The sequence below is a fragment of the Rutilus rutilus genome (genome assembly GCF_951802725.1).
Source record: "Rutilus rutilus genome assembly, chromosome: 4".
NCBI lineage: Eukaryota > Metazoa > Chordata > Actinopteri > Cypriniformes > Leuciscidae > Rutilus > Rutilus rutilus.
Window position 1 is genome coordinate 20,384,562 of NC_140212.1, and position 18,346 is coordinate 20,402,907.

At 35.5% G+C, this 18,346-nt stretch overlaps 1 protein-coding gene across 2 annotated transcripts in view; it reads left to right on the forward strand.

Moving 5' to 3' along the window:
* Positions 1 to 18,346, forward strand: part of celsr1a (cadherin EGF LAG seven-pass G-type receptor 1a) — a gene marked incomplete at its 3' end in the record, with an annotated part of 95,077 nt that overhangs the window by 4,353 nt on the left and 72,378 nt on the right. The gene's annotated exons all lie outside the window — the stretch shown is intronic.

Below are 18,346 nucleotides of genomic sequence, written 5' to 3' on the forward strand. Positions count from 1 at the left end.
GTGAACACAAAAAAACAAAACAAAAATGTGAATCCTATGAAATATAGTCACACTTGTGCTCCTTATTGACCTCATTGGAAATGAATGGGAGACAAATTTGATCTAGTGAAAACTTTTGGTACTGCAGCCAAACAAAATCTTACTGAAAGCTATTTTTTGAGATGTCAAGCTCAAATGTGGAACACAACTTGTTTAGATTTATGGCTTTGATTTTCTTGCAATTTTAGAGTAAAACGTGATTTAGAAAATATATATTTCATATAAAAATTGAAAATAGTATGTTTGTGCATTTTTCATATCAATACACGTAAAATTCTGTTACTTTTTTAAGTTCTGTTTTTTTAACTTTTTTTCACTTCAGCAATAATCTGCCAAGTGTCGTCTTTGAAAGGAGATCAAACTTAAGTCTGTGCTCTAAAGCATTCATACAGAAGGGTATTGCATTCACTTGAGGAAAAATAATCTACTCTGTTTTTCTGAATTAACGAGTTAATTATCTCAGAATTACGAGATAATTTTTCATGAATAACAAGTTTTTGCTCTGTTTTTCTGAATTATTGAGTTAATTATCTCAGAATTATGAGATCATTTTTCATAAAAAAAAAATTTGTTCTGTTTTTCTGAATTAACGAGTTAATTATCTCAGAATTACGAGATAATTTTTAATGAATAAAAGTTTTTGCTCTGTTTTTCTGAATTATTGAGTTAATTATCTCAGAATTATGAAAATTCTGTTAGAAAAACAGAGCAAAAACTTTTTTTCATGAAAAATTATCTCGTAATTCTGAGATAATTAACTCGTTAATTCAGAAAAACAGAGTAGATTATTTTTCCTCAAGTGAATGCAATACGCTTCCGTACATTCAAGAGTTATGACAGTTTAAGTTGAAAATTTGATTGTCAGGTCTATGCTCAAAAAGTGAATAAATGGTAATAATGTGAATAAAACAGTGTAAATATAATTTAGTATAAAAAAATCCCCTAAAAATAAAAAAATATATAAAATAAAATAAAAAACATTATCAAACTAAAATATTGTACATTCATTTTATTGACAAAAATAAATTAATAAATAAATAAATTCTGTCATTTTTGACAAACACGCAAAAGCCATGGCTCGTTAGTGTGTTATTACAGTGCTTTATTATGATCATATCTGTGGCGGTGTTATATTATACCATGCTCATATGTACAGCCACCCTCTTCAAATGGCATCAGCTTCTCAAATCTCACACTCTTCCTTCTCTGTTTCTGTCCTCCTTTTCTATCTCTCTCTCTTCCTCCCACACACCGGCCTTCCTGTTAATTTGCAACTTACAATTCAAATACATCTCACAGAATACGGCTCTCTTGTCTGTGTTCTGTGGCTTTACGACCGTGTCTTTGTTGGTCTGATTGCCGGCCCTCATCTGAATATGCATGCTCATGGTCATTGTTGGGGTCGTAATGAGCCGCATTCATGCCATGCTCACTCATTCATGACAAAGACACATCGGTTTCCATCGCCATTGCGGTTCCCGCCCTCTTTTACCCCCTCAAATTCCACACAGATCTCATTCTCTCTTGTCTAATAAACTAATGCATTTTATTCCTTGGACATACCCACATGTCAGATGTTAGGTAACCATTAACACTGGTTGTGTGACCTCTTCACCCCCAGCCCAGGGGAAAGGAAACGGCCCTAAAGGGAAAACATGTGACAGAGCTCTTAGCTAGATTGTAACGGCTACTCTGGACTGAAATGAGTGAATTTAATCAGGTGTCTCAATTTCAAATTCAACCATCCTCAGGAAGGTAACAAATGTTTTTCGATCATGCGATATTTGAGTCTTAGAAGAAGCCAGCTTAGACAGAAATAATTTAGTTAAATTATGGATTTTCTATGTTAAGATATATCAGTTTAAATGTGTTTCTGTTTGCTATCGGTCAAACTTAAAGGGATAGTTCACCCAAAAAAAGAAAATTCTGTCATCATTTACTCACCCTCATGTTGTTCCAAACCCATAAAACAAAACTTTGGTTACTCTTCGAAACACAAATGAAGATGTTTTTAATGAAACCTAAGAGGTTTCTGTCCCTTCATTGAAAGTTCAGGTAACCAAAATTTAGAAGATCCAAAAATTCATAAATTGTTTGTAGAATGAACCCATATGAATTGAGTGGTTTAATACAAGTCTTGTGAAGAGATATGATTGCTTTTGAGAAGGGACACTTTGGAACGGGGGGGGGGGGGGGGGGGGGGGGTGTTAAAGGTCTTTAAGGTTATGGTTTTATTTACACCACTAAGCCTAAGTAGTAAACATTGATTTTACTTTTAACTAATCGGACTTATCATTTTGTCCTGGTATAATATCATAGAGACTTGGGGATGGGCTCTTTTGACTCCCAGAGCACCCTAGTAACCGCATAGCAACATGTTAAAACCCAGTCAAAACAAATGCATAGAAGTGCCCTAGCAACCACCCACTGAGCCCTAGAATCATGGTGGTGAGGTTTGCATGGGCAAGCACCACTCACACTGTCCTCACAAAATGTAATATATATATATATATACACATATAGTTGTACCAAATTTTAACGTTTTTTTTTTTATTACTTGATTTCTAAAGGTGTTAAGTGACATTTCTAGCCTTCCATATTTTAAATGTACCATACTCCACTGTTAAATGCAAAGCGAAAAAGCACTTTTTTCATACTTGAGACACTGTGAAAAAAATTATTTTCTAACCGATCTGACCCTCTAAAAATGACTTTTGTTGGTTTAACCTAAAGTAATATTTTGGACTAAAATAAAACCTGTTACTTTTACTGTTACTGCACGACTCGCATTTACATTTTTTTTACCTCACAAATGGAACACTATTTAGACACTGTTATCTTTCACTCCTGAACAGGTGTTTTCCTTATCGACTTTTTAATTATTTATCCAAGTACTTGGGGACACACACAAGTCCCAGATATGCACCTGATAAAAGCAAGTTAACATTCTAGTCAAAACAAGAGCCATTCTAGCCTAAAACAACTCCAGTTTGCACAGCAAACATGACGGAGTGAGGGCTGCGTGTTTGAAAAGTAACCTAATCTCTCTTATCTGTGTCTGTTAACATTCAACAAGGCTTTTCCCGATTTTAGGGGTGTCCTCTGCAAAATGATGCCCTTTTTTCTTTTAGCCCTGCACCTTTGTGCTTTGTTTCACTGGATCAATACCGGTGATAAGCCATCTGTCGCAGCCTCAAGATAGATGGAGCCAGCCGTCACTTGTACTGGGGAAACTGAATTTCCCTATTTTTTTTATGTCTTTATCTTTCGATAAAGATCCACGTCACATCCAAAGAGAGGAGTGGAGGTGATTTATCACTTCTAGCCAGTTTCTTCCTCTTTTCCCCCTGAAGTCAGCGAGCTGATCCTGCCGATACACGCTGACTCCTTCAGTGGGGTGAGCTTCTGCCCGTGGGCCACTGCGTTTGCGTCCTTATGTAGTTGACGGTATAGCCCACTCAGCGCTGCAGGACTCGCATGTTCTACATTGCATTGCCAAACTCTCTGAACTTGTATTTCAGTTGGGACTTGAAGACTTAGCTTCATATCCTACAAAACGATTTCTTATAATTGGATGGTTGAGGTTTGTAGATCAAATGTTTAGGCCCACTTGGATCTTGCACACTTTTGACATTTTCTGCACTGAAAAAACAATGGTGTAGGATTTTTACTCAGAAATTGTTAGTAGATTTGTTTTTGTTTTTGTTAATTTTACAAAAAATTTACAAAAAAATGGCAAGAGACACATTGAATTAAACATGGAATTGTGAATAGAAAGACTGAAATAGTACTTTCTTGTTAAACGTTCTCCAAATAATCTGTTTTAGGGTACGTTTACACGAAAAAAGGAACACACTTCTTTGTGTACAGACGACAATGTCAAAACGATCCCCGTTCACACGGATACGCGAAAACGACTAAAACGCTGTATTATTCATGCCAGGCCAGTAGTTGGCGATGTCACTTTGTAATGAAACACTACGCGCCTATAGACTGAACACGTAATACGCATGCGCATGACGTCCCTGTGCTCACAAATGCACGTTTTTGTAGTTTACATGGAGACGATAACGATATCATTTTTAAAAACTTGCATTTTGAAACTTTTTTCAAAAGTTTGTGTTTTCAGGCCCACAAAACGCCATTGTCATGTAAATGAATGGCCAAATTTGTACAAAAAAAAATTTGAAACCGAGGTTGTGTAAATGCTCCCTTATTTACAACTTCAAAACAATATTTTTTTTAGAGTGTGGGGAAGAAAATCTGTGAAATTCTGCAAAACCGATATAAACACAGTAAAATAGATTGAGTTAAGGCCCTTGCACACTGAGTCCGAAATTTTCGCACGTTAAAAAATAAATACGACCTCACGTTATGTCAATCACACTTGTACACTGCCTCCGAAATCTTCGTCCGTCAAAAAAAAAAAACGAATCAGGTTCGATTTTCTGCGTTTTTCGCATTGGTAGCAAGCATTTTGAATGGTGTTTTGACAATTCAGAACGACCAAATCACGAAAACGAAAAAACGCATGCGATAATTTCGGACTCAGTGTGCAAGGGCCTTTAAGCTGCAAGACTTTTGAAACTATTATAAACTTAAGCTAAATGATAAATAAAGTGATTTTTGGCTTATTTATTTATTTATTTATTTATTGCGGTTTCAGCGTCTTTTAAATGTGTGTGTATGTATATATACGAATATAGTTTAAATGTAAATTAACAAACATTATTAAGAATGTTACTAGTAGCTACTGTGCATGATTTTATCTTGGCTACGAGGTCGGGGTAATTGTAACAAGTTATGAATATAATGTAATCTTTTCAAATGCGTAATGAACATAATTTTATCAAAATATGTAGTCGAAGACTTCTTATTTTATTAATTGATCAATAGATTTTAGTAAAACAGATTGAAATTATTTCATATAATTATAAAGTAGATTCCACATAGACTTTTGTCTTAATAATACAAATATTCCAGACAACTAAAAGAATTAGTACCATATTAAGGTGAAACTATTCAATGCAATATTGATAAGTACTATAAAATCAATTATATTATTATTAGCTTCTTTGATGTTTGCTCTTATTTGAGATAACGTTGAAAAATATCATAATGTTATACCTCTTCCCCCTGATGGAGGCAACTGTAACATTCTGACTTTTTGAATTGATCAAATTCAATGTGATGATCAAGTCTTTCACAACGAAAACACGTGAAGCAGTGCGTGTCTTGAACTCTGTGAATGATGGAAATCGGCGGGGCTTTTCTATGGAATTCGGCAGCTGTCGATTCCCTTCAGGCCTACCTGTGAGTAATGGGGTAATGAGCTGAGTAATTTGTTTTGCAATGACTGTTATGAATGATATGCTTCGATATGTAGGCTAAATGTACAACTAATTCAAAGAGCTGATATGCTAATTAAAGTGGCCATGTTTTGTGCAAGGACCAATTAACTAGAGTTAACGTGAATTGGCTTAAGCTTGTAGAAGCTGTTCCTGTGTGGTTCATGCGTGCGTTGTGTGAGCCGACGGGGTCAGAGTAGGGCTGGCCAGCTGTGTCCTCAGATCTGCTTTCTGACATGCACACAACAGCTGTAAGAGAGCCAGACAGAGACTTTAATCACTGTAAAACTGCACTGCCTGTCCCCTGTCATCTACATGTCATTACCAGAGGAGATCTCCACTCCAGGTGTGACTGTCCTTCTGCCTCATATACACACGACCCTCTAACCTCTGAGGTCACAGACATGCTGTGGGCGTCATTCTGTCAAACATACTTTGTTTAAAGGGATGAATCCCACTTATCATTCATTAATGAGTCTGAAATAGTAATAGAAAGTGTTATGAACTAACGTTTAGATATTTAAGTATTATTTTTTGTTGTGTGAAGGTGTTAAGCAATGCTTCCACATGCAAAACTCACTGCCGCAATGCTAAGCTGTTTGTTTTGCTATTCGGTTTTTGCTATTGCTATTGCTATTTTGCTATATGCTGCGTTGCTATTATTAGCTTCTTCTTTTTTTTTTTTTTTTTTTTTTTTTTTTATCTTAATTTAGATTAGGTGTTGTTAGTTTTTACCTTATTTTTTTATTAAATTTTTTTTTATATCATATTTTAGGGCTGCTAACTGGTATCATTTAAAAATGTTCAAAATATTAAATTCATTATGTTTATTATCAGGTTTCAAGTTATATAAACTTTGTTTTAAGTTTTACTTGTACCAAAAAGTTATTAATTTCATTTGATGACATTTTGGTTGCATTTTAATTTGTTTTGAAGTCATGGAAATGTTATATGGAAATTTTAGTTTAGTTTCGATTTTCCCAATTATGTTAGTTTATTTATATATATATACATATATACATATATATAGACCACCCAGCATCTTTAATGTTTTATCCCGGTTTAATGAGAAAACTTGACTATTTTACGTTTTGGCGAATTGAAATGAATATGTATGATTTGAGTCGTACAAAAAGGTACACATTATAGAAAATATCGAAACATGAAGGTCCATTCCTAAACCTAACCCTCAGTAGGGTGCAAGCAGATAGTTTGAAAATGTACAAATGAGATTGTACAAATATGCCACCAACTGCCATGCTAGTGGGTTTTGTATATTATTTTCTCTAGATGCGAACACTCTGTTTCATTGCTGAAGTTGGGTAGACATAACAAAACGACTCAAGGTCTGTGTAGTTTAAACAAACTGAGTTTTATTGAAACTTTTTCACTTTGCTTGCAATGCTACATCCATCCCCATAGTGTCTGTTGAAACTGTTATTAGATTACTGAGGCAAACTATGTCAGCACTGTTCTCTTACCCATCTTTTTTATTCCTCTTGAACATTGCCCTTTATTAACAGACAGGTAAATGGCCTCTATGTATCTGACACTAGCAATTTTGGTTAACCGCAGGTTTCTTTAGAATTTGTTCATGTTTCTAAAGACCTTCACCCTTATTTTCAAGAGAGATGAAGATCAGAAATCCTCCTCCTCCTCACATTCCTGCTCTCTGATAGCGGAATACAGTCGAGACCGGGAAACCTGAACGTTAATTAAGCTAAAATAACAGTGCGAGCTGTCTGCATCTCTGTTAAATGAGCAGGAAAGGAATTTGATTCATGTTTAATCTTGCAAACTCATTTGAAGGTGGAGAGAGAAGACAGAGACAGCGATGAGGTCTCGAACCGGTGCCAAGAGGGGCAAACAATAACCGCTCCAGGTTTGGGTCATTCCAGGGTAGTTTACATCAAAACATGGCTCAGCATTGTTTTGCCTTTGTACGCTAATTATATGGTTTTGTTTAAGCTGTAATGTTTTCAGGCTTCGTTTGCCCTTGACTACTTGGAATTTTTTGTGATAATGAATATCGGCCTTTCACTTGCAATTGCCATTTTAACTTTTGCAAATTGTAAAGGAATTTTCTGGTTTGAATACTTCTGCTCTGCAACAGAAAACAATTGCAGCTCGCTCTGATTGTCAAAAGAAACAAAAGTCTGTTTACAGTAGCTTACAATGGAAGTTTACAAAGTCATTCCAATGAGCTTAAATCAGAAATATGTTGCCCATATTTTTGTTGAAGAGCTTAAATCGTTTCTTTCTATAAGTTGTCTAAATCATCCTTGTAACAGTGGAACTACTGTTCTGAGTTGAAACTTTTCTGGATATGTACTTTCTTTTGGGTGGAGTTTGCTCAATATAAACGGTAATTTGTGGGTAGTTATGTCCCTTTTGGTATGTGTATGCAAATCATACCTGGCTTTTACCGGTTTCACATGACAGTAGTGAAAGATTAAATATAAACTTACCACAGGCAAGGTTAATAAGTTTCACATTACTTTTTACAAAACATATCGTTTCGAAGCAGCTTTACAGAAAATGCATGTTTCGACGTTGATCCCCCTGTTGTGAAAATCAAGGTTTTAATGTTGTTTATGTGGTGTTTTAAAATGCTTTAAGACAAACCATGTGCAAATTTTGTGAGTTTATCTCACAATTCTGACTTTATTTCTCAGAATTGCGTGATATAAAGTCGCAACTGCGAGTTATAAAGTCAGAATTTGGTGATATAAACTCGCAATTGCGAGAAATAAACTCGAAATTCAGACTTTTTTTCTCAGAATTGCATGTTTATATTTCACAATTCTGAAATGCTTTAAGACAAACCATGTGCAAATTTTGTGAGTTTATCTCACAATTCTGACTTTATTTCTCAGAATTGCGCGATATAAAGTCGCAATTGCGAGTTATAAAGTCAGAATTGGGTGATATAAACTCGCAATTGCGAGAAATAAACTCGAAATTCAGACTTTTTTTCTCAGAATTGCATGTTTATATTTCACAATTCTGAAATGCTTTAAGACAAACCATGTGCAAATTTTGTGAGTTTATCTCACAATTCTGACTTTATTTCTCAGAATTGCGCGATATAAAGTCGCAATTGCGAGTTATAAAGTCAGAATTGGGTGATATAAACTCGCAATTGCGAGAAATAAACTCGAAATTCAGACTTTTTTTCTCAGAATTGCATGTTTATATTTCACAATTCTGACTTTATATCTCGCACTTCTGAGATAAAAAGTCGCAATTATCTTTTAAAATGTTTTATTCTGTGGCGGAAACAAGCTTCCATAGATTTCCATTGTAAGTACTTTAGTATTTTTCATTACAATTTTCAACAAATTGATGAGAAATTACTGTCTGTTTGTCGTATATAATGTTTAACTTGTCTTGAACCCCAAACGTTCCTCCTAATTGAGTGGATTTTCCTGTAAAAGTCATGGAGCTACGCCTCACATTTAGCTTTACCGGTGCAGTGGAGGCAACTTGGAACATAAATCACACGCCTTTTTTCTCTTCAAGAAACGCCTTTTAGGTGCTTGTTTGAAAATGGCATCTCCCTTAGGCAATATACAGTGATCTTAACCATTAACTCCACCTGTGGTCTCCAGAAATGTCACAGATGTTTGATGATCTTCTACAGCATTGAATGCCTTCTGTGAAGATGAATTCTGCCCATTCCGAAAATGATTAGTCTTCACACAATCTTAAAAGCAACTTCATCAAACTCAACAGAAATCCGAAGCGCTCTTGAAGTGACAAGGAAACCCTACAATGCATAGAATCACTGAATGGCAGCATTCAATGAAGAATGATATATAAACTTTCCGCCTCTTTGTAGATTTTCTAAGCCTCTTTAAGAGCGCTGTGAACTCTCGCCCAGGATTAAATGGCTGTTTGTTCAGACAGATTGCTGGTTGGGAAGTCTGGACAGGTTGGGCAGTCATCAAGGTGCGTCTTTTAACCGACTAGGCCTGACCTGTGAGCTCAGGTGAAGTGGAGGTCCCATTCTCAGGGGTTAGATTTAGACCGACGGATCAGACGCAATCCAGATCCGTGATTCCCCGGGCTGGGAAGTCGGAAGGGGAACCTGTTCGCGTGTAACACGACACACTTTCCGCTCTGTCCTGACCCTATTCTGCCGCACATAAAAGATGTCTTTGTCCTTAACGCTAAGGAGCTAGAAAAGCATCTATTTCAGCCAACGGCCAAAAAGTGTGACATTACATGTGTCCAACGGTGACCGACTCTACGTTTTTAGAAATATACTCCAAAGGCCATCCATGCACAGCATTTAGGGATTATGAGGGAAATTAAAGTTCTTTTTGCTTTCAAAGACTTTCCTGTTTTCACTCAGCATGCATGAACTAGCACACGCTTTTCTACAATGGCTAGCCTGTAATTCAATAGCATTGTTAATCCCAGTGTATGACAATGCCACTATATAATGGAAGCATGTATTTGATAGCAAACTTTGCTGTTTGAGCAACATGCTCTTGCTGTTGGTATTTTTTTGACGTTTTTATGGGGAAAGGCTTGGGAAATGTGATACTTGGGCGGCCATCCAATGCATTTTAAGGTGTGCATTTTGGGTAATATAATATTACATAACTCTGATCAGGAAGTCACCCGCATTCATGAAACACAAGCAAAAATCATTGATTTCAATGCGATATTTTATGTGAGAAAGGTTTTACGAACAATTTAGCTGCACAAATTCGTTCTGCTCGTGTTTCATGAATGAGAACTAATCAGGGTCCAAAATAAAAACCATTCAGGGTATATTTTCTAAAATTGTAAAAATATTATTTCAGATTAAAAATTGGATGTTGATCAAATGTTATTAGATAATACATTTATGCAAGACATGTATGCAAGAAATTATATTTTTATTAGTGCTGGGCAACGATTAATCGTGATTAATCACATCCAAATGTGTGTTTACATATTATATGTGTGTGTACTGTGTATAATTATTTTGTATATATAAATACACACACATGCATTTATATATTTAAGAAAAATGTGTTATTTATATATAAATTATTTCTATATAATATAAATTATGTATACATATATATATATACAGTATATACATGCAAATATTTCTTAAATACATACATGCATATGTGTGTATTTATACAAAATAATTATACACAGTACACACACATAGGCCTATATCATGTAAACAAACCTTTATTTGGATGTGATTAAACGTTGCCCAGCACAATTTTTTTTATATATATCAGTATCCAATGGGGTTATTAGAAATTATCATAAGAATTTCTACTTCATAAGTAAAATTATTTTAATTCTTTAAAATAACAGTTCATTTTTTAACTTGCTTACAGTGTTGAAATATAACTGGTTTGGTAAAATTCGACCAACTACTTTTGGCTTGCAGGCTAAAAAGTTCATTTTGGATGAATGTATATTCAATGTATACCAAGTTGTACAAAACATTGAACAGACAGTACGCCTATCTTTCACAGCCTTGTTTCCGTCCATGTCAAATTAAATGTCGTCCACCCTTGCACAAGTCTTTAAGGCAATATCCGAGCAAGTCGACATGGAAATACTCGAAATGTCATTTTAGCCACTAACAAGTAAAAGTTTAACAAAAATCATGAGAGGCCTGCAGGGTGATTTGCAGGTTAGTCTTTGCTTTTGAGATGCACTTTGTACTTTTTTTGAACCTTCAGGCTAAGCTTAGAAATCCTAGATGTATTGAATTTGTCTTGTCGTTGAGAGGTGTCAAGCCACCATTTTAGAAACGCCGTCACCTCTTACGGCGCGGGGGGGGGGTTGGTTTCACCTCCCCCTGATTATACAGCCAATATAACCATTTCGTTCACGACCTTTCGCACCTCACAACGACGCTTGAAAACAAAAGCTCTTCTCTACTTGAATTTTCACTCTTAAACATGAAGTCGCCCTCTCAAATTACATTTACATTAAAGCAGGTTCTGTTTCATGATGGAGGCAGATATTCTCACACAATGCCATTCTCTGTTCCGTTCGTAATCCGTGTTATTTGGAAAAATGATCTGTGCCCCACTGTAACCTTGGCCAGGCCTGGTATTTTGTTTATCTCTCTTCCCTAATGATAAGCTGGTTTAGTAAGCTTGAAGTGCAGGGGTCACTGCAGGAGACATGAAAGATGCTATTTTTCATCATTTTCATTCTATTGAATAGTATTCTTTAAAAAAATAGAGTTTTATTGATCAATAAATAAATAAAAAATAAGAATCAATCCCATTTTTTATTAGTTGACTGTAATAAGCTTTTTTTTTCCCGCAACACGTTTAACTTATAATGTGAAAACAGGTGGGCTTGTATGTTCGGCTCTATTTATCTATTTCTTGTAGTCAGATGGATGTGTTATAACAGGAAGTCCTGCATACTAAAGATCTTTGATCCTTACTTGTCTCCTAGTGTTTTAGTGTTTATATATGTGATTTATGCTCGTGATCTGCTTTAGGGTTTTGGGGTAAAACAGATCATGGGTAATAACCTCTGTTTTGCTCAATGACATTTACTTAAAAAGGTCAAGGAGGTCACATCTGGCCTAACCAGTTCAGTTTAATGACTATAGTGCCAGTGTAGAGTCTTATCAATACTGACACTCAAGTGCTTAAGAAAGGTCATCTGGGTTTTCAGAACACACACACACACACACACACACACACACACACACACACACACACACACACACACGCGCACGCACATTACCTGAACCACACAGACATTCATCTCTGATGAAAAGACAAAAGTTTCGCTTTGACCCTAAAAATAATATCTATTTGGGTTATTCTCACAACAAACAAAAAACAATGAAAAAACAATCATTTATTTTCATGGCCTTGTATACATTAAATTAATCTCAAGTTGGTTCAGTGGTCAGAATATAAAACAGAAAAATTATGCATAAAAACTTTAAAAACAAATAGAATGACAATACAAGTGTTTATGTAAAATTATTTAAATTAAATTAAAAACAAGATAAAAAAAAAAAAACTGAATATAAATATTGTAGTTATATTAATCATAAACGTGATTAAAAAGATTTTATGTTAAGAATATCTTCAGGTCATATTTATAATTAAATTACAAAATAAAGTATATAAAAAGAAATAATAAGAAATTCTGCATAAAGAAAACAAACCCTATTTTTAAAACATAAAGAAGGTCGTATTCATCACAATTAACCAAATGTAACCCTTAATTCTCAATATTGTGATGTTAAAAATATCATTGTCATGCAGAAGGTTTAATGCATAATGGTGGTATTTGTTGTGCTGAAGAAAATGTAGGCAAAATGATTTTCATTACTGTATTGGAGTTATGAGAATGTGTTTTTTTTTTTCACATTAAAGTAATGATAAATTTTTATATTGATTAATTATTATTAACTGTTCGGTTAAACTCCTTGCAAGTGCCTTTTTACTATTGCTGACCTCTTTATTTACATTTCTGTGTTCATGTTACGGAAGTGTGTTGTCTTCAATGCAAATAACCTTCTTAAAAGGAGAGGGGGAGGTACAGCGTTTTCCATGTCAAAAGGCTCCTCTTGCATAAATGTGGGTCGTCGGAGCTGGTGTAGGGGTCCGACCCATTATCCGCACTATCCCTAGGTGTTGCGGACTCGTCAGGGTGTCTCAGTTCACAAAGCTGTTAATGGACTGACAAGACAATGCATGCAACCTGGAAGGGTTTCTGTGGTCTTCTTGGTACATTTAAATTGGCCATGAACTTTGGTGTGTGGGAAGTTTTGTTGACTGTCTAGGAACTTAAAAGGAATCACCTCTGTGTTAATCGTTTGTTGTTGAACGTTAGATTTAATGTGTACTGTGCGGTTTAGGCTCTGTTATGCCTGTTAAAGTCAACAGGAAATTAAATACACTTTATTTTTGTTTGTTGTCATAATTTTTCACCAAAATGTAATGCATTTCTCCACCTTAAACAACTTTTCTTTTCTGCTGATGTAATCAGGGCTGTGTGGGTGGGGAAACATAACATTAACCAATAATATTGTAGCCTAACACACATGATCCAATCAAATCCCAGTGAGTAAAACGAAGCGTCACATTAAGCAAGTTTAATGCATTGCAAAATTGCGAAGATTGCATTTATTTTCACCAACAACCAATCAAATGAACCCTTTGCTTCTTCTGTATACTGTATACTAGTAGTTGGTCTTTCATATGTCGTGGCTGCGTACTTTCTTTGTCCTGTCTGGTCAATGGAGGCAGTTTAACGGACCCTTAGTCATCTTTGTGATGTTAGGAATGAGTTTTCTATACAGCGTCAGATGCAATAGATTCATTCGGATTTTAAACATGTTTCCTACATGAGTTCTCAGTTGTTTCATTTATCTGTCAACTATTTTTCTCCAAAAATTCTATAAAGACATAAAAAGTCCATTGTTGAGACACAAGAATAGAATAGAGGTGCAAAATTACTGTGGATAGCAACTCGAATAATTTGGTTTTGGAAGAATTTTGACGAAAAATGTTTTTGTACGGATTTGCACTAATCTTGGCACATCTGAACAAAGTTTAAGACATTCTTGAGTCTGACATAAATTTTGAGACTCTGCCACATGTGAGATTACTGTAGTCTTTTTCTCAAGAGAAACATCTGAGAAGCAGGAGACTTTTTTGACAATTTAATCTAATTGATGCGTAGGAGAAAGAATTGAGATATTTAGAGTTTTCTTTTATGATTTTTCTTTTTTTTTTTGGTCTTATGAGACAGTCTCCCATATATCACTGTGGATTGGACATTAACTCATTGTTTTAAACCCAGTGTCACAACATGGAGGAAACTCTGTTTGCACAGAGGGTGTGCTGTTTATCTTGGGCTTATTTTCCCACAATGCACCAGTGGACTTCAAATTTACTCCTTTTTTTTATGTGTTAATATTCACGTTATGTTGTCGCGGTTTCATCAGATCTTTTTGGGTTTGATTGCGGATGTGCAGATGGGTAATTGGCGCATAGCCAAGTCATTGGTTATGCGGCAATTTTTATATCATTAAAATTAAAGTCTTTATATCATTAAGATTTTACATTAACATTTATTTGAATGTATATTGTAACTGGTCAACATTATTTTTTCACTCATTTATTTTAAATGGTCCTGCGATAAGTTCAGTTTTATAGAAAATATAAATTTTTTCGCAATTATTACGAGGTCATATAATTTAATAATACATTTAAAAAAAAATGCAATATATACTATATACAAATACCAAAAAAAATTATAAAAGAAACAATAAACGAGAAATAACAGATATTCCATCAAGGCACAAGGTTTTATTAATGTGCACACTGACTGCAAGTATAAATGCATTATTATTACCATGATGACGGTACCGCGTATCGCATGCCAATCTCTCTCTCTCTCTCTCTCTCTCTCTCTCTCTCTCTCTCTCTGTCTTTGTTGTTCTTCCCTAAACTAAATGTAGCATGTGTCAGCATCCTGTTATCCTCCTTACAAAACCCACCCACCCACACCCACACCCACACCCACACCCACACACACACACACACACACACACACACACACACACACACACACACTGACTCTCAGGACAGTGTCATGGTGACTGTTGTGCTCTCTTAGTCATTTGGCTCAGTTGCTCTTGGCTCTGAATCACACTGAAGTGAAATGTTGCCATGCAGTTCTCAAAAAAAAAAAAAAATAAAAAAAAAAAAAAGTTAATTGTGAGAAAATCTTACCTTGACTCATCAGGATTTATGTGGACCTGTTTTATTGTGATTTAGCTTGGGAACATTTATTAATTTTAATTAGTTGATTTATGTGTAAGGTTTTTTTTAATAAAGAGACCTCAGTAGCCAAATATAAATCATTATATATACAGTTTTGTTATATGTTGCACTTTACAATAAATCTAATTAAGCTCTATTGGTTATTGTAGTAGACATGAAAGTGTTAATGGGTTTTTGCTTAGGTCACATGATCATGGTGGGGGATGGTGGGGGGGTGGGGGTCACAGGATTATGGTAGGAATGGGAATATCAGTCACCTGTTCACTGATTTAGATAGGGAGAGGGGGTGAGCAGGGACGATGTATTCTTTGTTGACCACAAAACATTATACCATCAAGAAATATCAGTCTGTGCAATAAAGAAAAGCAATCAAAAGTACTTTTGCCTCAAATATATTAAATTTTTGCATCACAAATGCATATAGTCCATCTTAGTGTTTCAGCGTTTTTTTTTTTTGCAAGGACAGAGCAGCCACTATAGTTATATTAAGTGTAAAAGTATTTATTGCAGTTTTATCTACTAAACATCATTTACACGAGTCTAAGTATATTTTTACGTTTAGTGAACTCTGTCATGCAGTAAAGCTGAAGTACAACGAATAAATATGTGTTATACTCACGGTTAAATCCGGTCATTCCTGTTGTATGGGATAAAAATAGGAAGCAATCAGATTGAGGGTGAGTTGTGAATGAGATATTAGATCCCTAAGGAGGAGAGGACAGCAGGGCAGGAGTTAACCTGCTCATTCAGTCAAGGTTAACACCGGCGATCTGTGACAATGCGGTCACTAAAATGCTAAACTCACACGGCCCAAACCTGTAATACACCCATTCTGAACAGTCTTGTGTTTCAAAACCTGAAAACAATGTGTTTTTTTTGCACATGTCCAAATGTAGATTTTTTTTTTGGAGTATCATTGGTACAATTTGAACAATCAAATGGCTAAAAATGCTCGGTTCTGAATACTAAGAGAATTGTTGTTCATAACATTGTTTACACTTTGATTTAAGGTGTCATTGTTACAGTGTGTGTAATGAGTAATAGTAATTAACAACATGTACTTACAATAGGGTTAGGGTAGGATTAGGATTTAGTTAAGGGTTAGGTGCATGTAATTATGCATAATTTACTGTTATTACACATGTAACATATTGCCACCTTCCTAAAATAATTGCTTAAGTAATTTTTTGACAAAGATCATTTTTCTGCATAAATCATCTCCTCATGGTGCTCTGGTAAAATCCTTAGTTGAACAGATCATGCAATTCTACCCCTGTAGTATAATGGCCTATGTCAAGAGTGTGACTTAGGCCGTTTTATTTTGCCTAAGTCAAAAGACAACGAGACTTAGGCAATTTTACAAGCTTTTCAAGATGGCAGCTGCGAAGAGAATGAAAATCTACTCAACCAAAAATAAATTACGAGTTTTGACACACACAAAAGGCCAATGCTTCGCAACTTTCTTTTTTTTAAATGCATTGACGGCATGTGAATGTTCATGTCGGTCTGAACAGATGTATTATCTGCTGTCCATTTTTAATTAAAAATGTTTATTACACCATATTTGTGCTGCACATTCATCTTGGTGTGAACAGAACGAAGACGAAATGTGTCAGAGGGCTCAATCTCAGAATTACCACAAGTGGTGCTATAGTGCATTAACAAAATTAACATCTTCTCCTATTGTTAGTTTTTTCGTACAGGTCAACTTTTTTTTTAAAGAGAATCTTACTGAGAAAGTTAGCTAAAGCTGTATATAGCTACCTAGCTAGATAATAAGCTATTATAAGCTAAGCTACAGCTATTTGAAGTTAACTCTATCGCCCCCTTGAGTATTGAAGTTTGTCACCACTACAGTAACTCCAAAACGCACCCAAGTGTGTACTTTGGTATTTGTTATAGTGTACGTGTAGTGCGTTTCCGACTTAGTAGCTTACAGATAGTTAAGTTTTGTCTTCAAAGTCACCAACCCATGTACCTCCTCATGATTCTTAGTGCCAAGTGTATCGGTTGCAATGTCATAAGATCTCTCTCTCTTTCTCTCTTTCTCTCATTCTCTCATTCTCGCTCTTGCCACGGCGGTGTTTGGTTACGGACATTGTTAAGCCTGGTTACTGATAAACAGGGTGCTTAGTTACCAGCCCCCGGATGGTTGGCTCTTTTCAAAAGGAGAAAAAAGCGTTGCCGGGGGAAAGCAGGAACTTGTGTACGTTTGAAAAAAAAACAGGCGAATAGGAGGCAATGTGGAGACATTTCCATAGCTGTTACGAGCACACAAGTCAGTTTTGGCCCTCTGTTACTTGGTTGCCCTCGGCCTGTTGGGAAAAAACACCGCCCATAAACCATTTAATGATGTACCATGTCCACTGCTGAATGCTTTATTATAGAAGCAGGGGTAATGCTGCCATGAGAGACATTCAGTGTTGTTGAGGAATACACTTGCAGAATCTTGTGATTTGGGCTTGTTGTGCTGTGTATAATTTATTCTTTGTGGTTTATTTGCAGGAGTGACTTGATACGGTAACATCCTTCTCATTCCTTACATAATATCTGTTGTCTGCCTTGGAAACTATGTAAGATATGAGCCAAACACTGCACAAGTGTGGTCATAATAGAAGTTTTCATACCTAATTAATCATAGCATTACCACTCTCTACACACGCACATTTAAAAATTCTCAATACTCACTACTTTTTTTTGTTTAGACAGGAATTGAGCCGACAAATCTTTAATAAATTATTAATAAATTAATTTTAAAAAGTTATCGAGCAATCAGGAAATTAAACAAGGTGTCACACCTATCTGCAACAACTTCTTTCAGAGTCTTTCTGAACTGGACTCATCAAAATGAAAGTTCTGCATTGTAGATTTGAAATCATGCTTTCCCCTGTTATGGTTGAATCACGGAAGCTACAGCAGTTACTTTTGCCAAGAGATTTCTATTTATTATTTTATACATGTATCATAAGGCTATAGGTGAGGAGGTCTTTGTTATAATTCTCTGTTCCCCATTTCTCACCCCATCATGCCAGCTGTAATGGTTTATCTATGTATCTCCTTCCTCACCCCATCATGCCTCTACTTTTCTCTGGGGTGGTACAGTAAGGTATTGCACATATATCTCTAAGCGAAATATTGCTCTCCCTGCTCAGCACACATGTACAA